General features: G+C 40.0%; 1 long non-coding RNA gene across 2 annotated transcripts; it reads right to left on the reverse strand.

Annotated features, from left to right (window-relative positions):
- Window positions 1-284: 284 nt before the first annotated feature.
- On the reverse strand, window positions 285-2,767 carry LOC109198491 (uncharacterized). 2 transcript variants are annotated; one of them, XR_002059274.2, is made up of 5 exons: window positions 2,573-2,767; window positions 1,252-1,469; window positions 930-1,066; window positions 622-842; window positions 285-530 (listed from the first exon to the last, which is right to left on the reverse strand). It is a non-coding gene; the product is annotated as an uncharacterized LOC109198491 (long non-coding RNA). The 2 variants fall into 2 exon arrangements; XR_002059273.2 differs by lacking the exon at window positions 285-530 and having other exon boundaries at window positions 568-842.
- Window positions 2,768-8,139: the final 5,372 nt, after the last annotated feature.

Here is an 8,139-nt window from a genome sequence, read left to right on the forward strand (position 1 = left end):
CCTACAATTCAAGATTTAGAGCTGTGTGTTTGTATGAATTCAGCTTGCTATACTTATAGACTTAGATATATTAATCCACTATTTACCCAAACAAGTTACATTGTTTGGGTAAATAGATTGGGTTTGTCCTACAAAATAATTATTCAACAATAAAAAAAAAAACACAAAAAACATCTAGACATTAATCCAGAGTTCAGTTTCATATGTCTGATATTGTTTGTTAAATCTGGTGACACAAACACAGTCAAAAATTCATTGCTAGTGTGACATGTGGTCCTTTTTGCCTTTAACCAATGATATGCTGGTTACTTGGACCAGTTTAGTATTTGCTGTCACAGAGGAATGTTAACCATAAATCCAAAAGACAAAACTGAAAAAAATATGTTAATTGCAAACATGTTTTTGCTTAGTAAAAGGACTGAAATTACATGGAAACTGTCACCTTAAAGCCTCATTGTAAATATCATCACAAACAGATGTTTTACACACAGTTAACAAAGCTCCACCACATCCGATCACTGCATATAAATCTAAAAGAAAAATAAATAATAAATAAAATAATAAAAAATTAACACAAGGGAAGACTTTTGATTTAATAACTAAGCTTAAAATAAGTGTTACCTTTGAATATTTGTGGGAAAAATCTGATACTACCCCAAGAATTCAAAGCCACACTGGAAACGATGACAGGCTTGCAGCCCTCTGTCTTCCTGAAGTGAGGTGCCTGATCAGTAGCAGTGAGTTGACAGAAGTCGGTGTCTGTAAGAGCGGCCAAACACTGATACTGTCCACTTACGTAGAGTCTAAGAAGCTGGAATGCAGGCACACTGTACGAGCTTGTTCTAAAAAAATACAGAAAAAGGAACATTTTATTTGTGTTAAGGCCTAAAAACTAGAAATAAGTTATAAAATGGACAATGTTGAAATACCTTATAGGTGCTGCAGGCCACATAACCAGAATCCAGAGCAATCTCACACTCACATGATGGTGAGGAAAGGCATGAGCTCTGCAATGAGGTTTGAATGTCTCAGTTGGGACACTGAAGAACTCAGGAGACAGCAGTACCTGCACAGAGAGACAGAGTAGAAAAAGCATAGATTTGTAATCCATATTGTGAATTAAAACTCAAAAAGTGTCAACAAGTATAATCATTTGAGTGTGGAATTCTTTATGCAATAAACAGGATTTAAATTAATTAAATGAATTAAAAGCAATGACATTTTTTTTTAATCAAAGATAAAGAATCATACCTCTCTCTGCTCTGAGGATCACTGAGCATCTCTGACAGGAAATACAGTTTCCTCAGTATCAGTCATCATTGAGGGTCTCAGAGGTGTGTAGTGTGGCAGCATGATGATGGTCTCCAGATCAGGCAGGAGGTCAGGTGATGGGTGTGTCATCTTCTCCATTGAAGACACACTGGTATGGCAGTTCATAACACAGCAGTCTCCTTGTGGCATGTAGTTATCTGTGCAGTCCAGCACTGATGGATCAGGTTTGGCTCAACAGTTCATGAAGATGGTGTTAAGATGTTGTTGTTTCAGCTGAGGATGGTGAAGTTTGAAGGTTTTCCCACAAAGGAAACAGGACTGTGTGTGCCCTGTCTGAAAAAATACATCTACAAAACATAAAGTGCTTTTAACACCACCCACCCTCCCCACCCACCCATCTCAGCCCCCAAGTGTCTATGTAATGCTGGTATGGGGTGTCAGTTACTAAATCTAATTAGTGCGTCAGAAAGCGGGGGCTACACCTAAAGCCCCGCTTTCTGATGTCTTGTTTATTAGCAGCTTTTTCCAGCTGCTCAGAGAATTCTGACTTGGCCTTTATCCACCCAAACCCAAACCCACCCGGATAAAGGCCAAGTCAGAAAATGGATGCAGAAACTTTCCATGTACTTCTAAATCAGATTAATATATATTCTGTAAGCTGTAAAAATGTTTTTCTCTACATAATGTATCATTATAGACATCTCTAGTAGCCTAAAGATAGTTTAAAACTTTTAACATTTTTTACCTGTAAAACATGATAAGCAAAACTCATTCATTCCCAAAACGTTTGATTCTACAAAATCTACTATAATCAAGAAAATATAATTTCTGTTATTATTCATGTGACCCATAATAAATACCTGCATTTATCTGGGATTTATTATTTACTATTTCATATTTGAAAGCCCTTTGAGGGAAGCTCTCGTTTGTTGAGATACATACATCAGAGTAAAAAAAGTATCAAAAAAGGAGATGACAATTAACATCCATGAAAAAATGCATTAGTAGATTTAGTCATTTAAAACATGAGAATAAAAAATAAATTATGTCTGTTTAATACTTTTTGCAGCATATTTCAGATCTGAGGTGCATGATAACAGAAAGCAGATCTCCCAGCTCTGCATGAAGTACAGCCATGATTTGGTGAAATGATTAATAACATTGCAATAAGAAAGGGTCTTCTTACAGACAAAGTAGGGAAGACAATATGAAGAAATAAGATTTTCAATGAAAAATCTTTTTATGCTCTACAATCAGTAAACTCTGTAACAACATGATCTGTAATTGTTTCAAAACTCACCAGACGACTTCATGATTGGCTGGAGGACAGGACACAAAACACAGGGTTGTGGTAACTGTAATATGTCCTCAGGACACCTGAATGGAGACTGTGCTGTGGCTGAGAAATAAAAATGAGGTCAAGCAGGGTGTTCTTGTCTGTAGTGGCAGAAGTGATCAGCTGTGAATACCCTCTCGACTGAAACTGCTCCAGAATCTGTTTCTTCCACTCTGTAACTGGTTCTCATTAAAATCTCCACACACAATTATTGGGTGACAGTCCATTATTTCAAGTGAATCTAAAAGACTTACCAGGTTTTGCATGAATGGTGTCAAACTGTAGTCTGGAGGTCTGTACACAACAGCAATGAGCGCAGGGAATGGAGCCTGAACCTTTAACACTAAGAACTCAAGATCAGTGACATTATGCAGATACTGTTTTACCTGAACCTGAAAATGATTCCTCAAATACACAACAACTCCACCACCACTTCTGCTGGCCATGTGAGGAAAGTTTGTGTAGGACACATGTCTGTTGCGTTTGAACATGGTGTAGCCGTCCAAATGAAGACTGTCTGCAACAAAGGAGCCTTGAAGGTGAGACTCAGTGAGACACAAAACATCTGCTAAACACATTTCATGATGACTCTTGATGTCACTGATGTGAGATGGCAAACCCTCCGTATTGTGATGGATCAGTGTAAGAGTGTCAGGTCTGCTGGCTGTTTCTCTGACCTGAAGAAGAGGCATCATTTCCTCAACGCTGGCTTGTCTCATGGTTTGGAGCGCTGCAGTTACCTCGGGATTGGCGTAAATCTTTTTCTCATCCAAGTCCTGTAAATAGAGTCCACTGAGAGACGTCACCCTGCTGAGAGCAACATAAGCCATACCTGGTTCAAAAATGTTCTTCATTGAAACTACAGCTGTCTGTGTTGTAAGACCCTGGGTTTTGTGGATTGTGCAGGCAAATGCTAGCTTTACAGGAAACTGTCTGCGTACCGCTCCTTTAAACTTCAGACTCTCCTCTGCTCTCTCAATATAAACCAGATCATCAGATGCTGCATTAGCACTGCGGTTGTTTCTTACAGACTGCCGGTTGTCCATTCTGAGCCCCAGTTTAATTATTTGTCCATCATTTTCAGATCTCACCACCTTTATCAGTATACCAAAAGCACCATTGACCAAACCGTTTAGTGTGTCCAAGTTTCTGGTCAGCATCACTCGAGCTCCTTCAGCACATTCAGGGTGTCGGGTAAATCATTTCGCCCACCTGTAAATGGTCTGTCTCTTCGTGCCATTCTGCCTGTACATTTATCCTTCTGGAAATCGTCTGCATTGATGATTATAATGTTTGAATGAAGCTTCTTGAGCGTATCTGTGTTGTGGGATTCCACATTCTTGTTGGTGGCATAAATGTGTAAGACCTCGATTGGACATTCTTCTGGTGCAGTCACAGCCTGTGACAACAAATCTCTGTCGCACTGAGAAAGCTCATCTGTCTTTTCTTTGATTCTAATCCTGTTCAACATCTCTGCAAAGGCCACATCATCTTTCTGACGCATGATCTCGGTTAGAGTGATCATCTGAAAATGTTCCTGCCACAGGTCAATCTGTTCTGGATCATAAACACAGAGAGGCTTAGACTGTCGCACTGGTGGCAGCTGGTAAAATCTCCAACAGCTAAAACTGACATTCCACCAAAAGGTCTCTGAGTGCCTTTGATTTGTTTCAGTCTTGCATCCACATAAGCAAAAAGGGGTTTTGAAACCATCGAAATCTCATCAATAACAATAATTTCAGCATTCATAAGCTCAGATCTGACTTCATCCAGTTGGTTACCAAGTCCTTGAATGGGTGGTTTCAGACTCCTGGGTAGTTTCAGTAGGGAATGTAACGTAGAGCCATTGATAGAAAAAGCTGCTGTCCCAGTAAATGAAGTCAGTAAAACAGTTGGATTTGATATGTCAGCTTCTTCTGCATTAGCAGGCAGTCTGCTCAGGATCTTTGATGCTTCAGAGTGAATACATTTAATCAGATGTGACTTTCCAGTTCCTGCACCACCGTTGATATAGAAGAAAAATGGATCTGGGTTCAAACCACAAACTCGCTGAATACACCAGTCTCTTATAGCATAGAACACGCAGGCCTGCTTCTGGTTCAGATTCTGATACATTACACGTACCACAGCTGGATCGACTGCAGGTTGTTCTCTGATGGCTCTGATCTCTGTTACAGCATCAGACTGACGACTGTAGTCGGGAACATTCTCCTGTTCATTCTCATCATCAGAATGTCTCTCAGGAAGATTCTCATCACATTGCAACCTCACAACTTCAGATTCAGGAGCCAGATTACACCATTCATCAATCACAACGTCCCTATTTTGTTCAAACTCTTCCAGTGCACTCTCAATATCCTCAGAGTTCTTCTCATACTTGTCTTTATTTCTCTTCACAACCCTTTTCACAGACTCACTGTGGTCTGAACATGGAAGTCGTACACAACCTGAGTTGTAGAAGGACTGATAGGTTTGGAATCCTTGTGGTTTCAGTTCCTGCTCTGATCTGTGTGGAAGGTAAAGTCTCAACAGTCGACCATAATATTGCTCGGGATCTTTTTCTTGTGAGCAGTGGTAATACCTGATTATAGCTGGTTTATCATTCTTTCGCCTTTGTACAAATCCAAGCTGGTTTAGAAGAGGAAGCACATCTTTTCCTTCATTTGGACCACTCACCAACCGGCACAGGGCAGCAAATCAGCCAGGGACATTTCCTCATATTCTGGTGTCTCAGGTCTGCATTTGTATTTATCACTCAAACTTGTCATCCAAATATTACAACTGTCATGTGTTGTGGATTCCAGGTAGCTCATCGGGCGACTCATTTTTACTGGGTTATCATCTGTTGGTACAAATACAACACTGCGGGAACATTTTTTCATTTTTAGGCCACAGACTCGAGTCACACACTCCTGTGCGCTGATTTCTCTCTTTTTTGAATAAGCCTGCATCACAGCTCTCATTTCATCACATTCATTGACCGTGTTCTTATCAGAGTTATCAATAACTGTCTCAGGTATTCAGAGAGGCCAGATTCTTTCTTCGTTATATATTTACAGAGATATTCTATACATGAATAGGCATTCAATATTAACGAGACATCTAAATTAGAGTTCCAGGCTTCAAGCAGGTCTGGGTTGTAATTGTTGATCCAACAGTCCTTTGGGTCACGTTTCAGAATAAGAGCTGTTTCTTGTTTATGTCTTGGAGGCATTGTTCATACTCATTCATTGTCAAGTTGCATCGTGACAGAATCTGCTCTATGGTGAGAGAAGCAGCTTCAGGTTCCTTCAGCAGGTTCATCAAAGGTCTGAGTTTGGCTTTTGCAGCTTCAGTGTCTGAATCCTCATCCTGTCTCACAATCATTGTTCTTGTGGCTGGTGGTTTTGGAAAGCCAAATCTACAACCAGAGTTCACACTCTTAAAGCATGTCTTTGTGTGGTTTTTGCTGTGCTTTTGTAGTTCAGTGACTTTTTTGTGCAGTTCAGGCTGTTTTTCTGGATCAGGGAGTTGAGCTGAGATGTATCTGTCCACAAAGTCACAGACAGTTTGGTCGTCATCCACATCTACTTCTACCTTTTCTCGAATCCACAGCAACATGTGTATATGCGGACTACCTCTGTGCTGGAACTCAACTCTGTAAAAGTAATCAATGATTTCACCAAGGGGCTGTGCAGGAGAAAAAAGCAAATCTCTGAACAAAGCCTCAACACGCTTATCAAACATTCGCATGGTGGTTACTGGATTTGAATCTTAGAATTTCACACTTTTCTGACCAGTCCAGGGCTTCAAAATCAACCTCTTCACCTTGCTGTCTCTTATTGCTTGAATCACTTCAGGCCATCTCATCTCAGCAGCAGAGAAAGTGACAAAGAACTGAGGTGTTCCTATTTGACGAACCATACTGAATAGATCTCTTGTAGTTTTCTGCCAGTAAGCTGGAGTTCCTCTGAGTGGCTGCATAAATCTGATTGCATCTTTATTTCTTACCAGCTTCTCTACTCTGTCTTACTTTGTAACATTCCTGATGTGATTTGCGTCCATCTTTGGTCATAGTTTTACCTTTCCTTAGCTGTATTGTCATGCTGGAATAGCCAAGTGTATTTCAGTGACAAACTGTGAGAAAAACAGGTAATTTGTATCTTTAGCAAATCTTGCATCAATGTTGAAAAGCCTTGACTTGAAGTAAGCACTTGGTGTGAGTTTAAGACGTCTCTTTTCATCAGTGTATTCTGACCATAGGAAACTGCACAGGAAATGCCATGGCTTCCAAATGAGGAGTTCTGAAGAAGCTAACAGGATTGTTTCTTTCTGCAGGAGCCACACAATATGTGTTATCAGTGAAAGAGAGAATCTCTTCTGAAATGTCTACAGGCTGCAGGCAACTTTCTAGAGCAAAACCTCCATTGTTCAAATCACTTTCTGGTTCCTCTGGATTTTGTTCCTCTGGTTGTTCATCACAGGATTGCATATCAATATCTTGTTCACTTTCAGACTCAGTTTCACACAAAAGGCATCTTTTTCATAGTTGTCAATTTCCATTAAATCTGCTTCATCATAATCATCACTTGCCATGCTGGCTTCATCACTGCTGTCATCATCAGGTAACGTGGATCACAAAGCAATGCATCATCTCTGATAACAATATCTGTGTACTGTGGATGAATCTGTTTGAGTTTACGCAGGGCTTGGATCAGTTTAGACCAGGTGACAGTCTGGAACAGCTGATGGCCTTGTAGCACAGTCGTCTTTCAACTTGATCCTCATTATCTGTGATTGGTTCTGAGCCGAGGCAAACAGTCCAACTGTTTGTTGGACCTCAGATGGTACACACACCACATTACACGTATGAGTCTTTGTCTGCCCTTTGGAAGTGGAATAATCTTTGCAAATGGATGCATTTGGCAATCAGATGTCTCTCCAGAATGTTGAGATCACACAGTTCAGCTGGAATATCCTGCAGATCTAAACCATTGACAGCAGCAAGCCTTGGCATGCGTCCACTTTTGAGGGAACTGTGACACTGTGACAGATATACCTCCTTTTTTCTCTCAACAGGAAAGCTGCACTGATCATTACATGCTTCATCACACACATGAACAAATTTACCAGTTAGACACTGCTGAGCTAACAGTTTGGTGTTTTGAGTAATTTCTCTTTGCAGATTTTCAACCTGATTAGGAAAGAAGCTTTTAGACAAACAGTACAAACATAAGATGGTGCTGACTAATGTTTGATCTGAAACGAGATATGGCCTCATTCATTAAACTGTTATCTGGATGACACTGTAAACTTTCAGCTGGTCGATGCATCTGACGATATTTTCTTTTTATGTTCATTGCACATCTGATATTATGCATCTGTCTAAAAGAAAAACCGTTCCAATATTTTACTCTCATTCGTTCTCTCATATTGTCCTTGTGTTCTGCTGAAATTGTCTCTCTTCTCCATAACGTTTAGTGATGTAAGATCGCTTTTTCTGTTTAAATTCTTCACTTTCTTATATAGATTATATACATATGACTCATGTA

This window comes from Oreochromis niloticus, unplaced genomic scaffold (genome assembly GCF_001858045.2).
Source record: "Oreochromis niloticus isolate F11D_XX unplaced genomic scaffold, O_niloticus_UMD_NMBU tig00000378_pilon, whole genome shotgun sequence".
Taxonomy (NCBI): Eukaryota; Metazoa; Chordata; class Actinopteri; order Cichliformes; family Cichlidae; genus Oreochromis; species Oreochromis niloticus.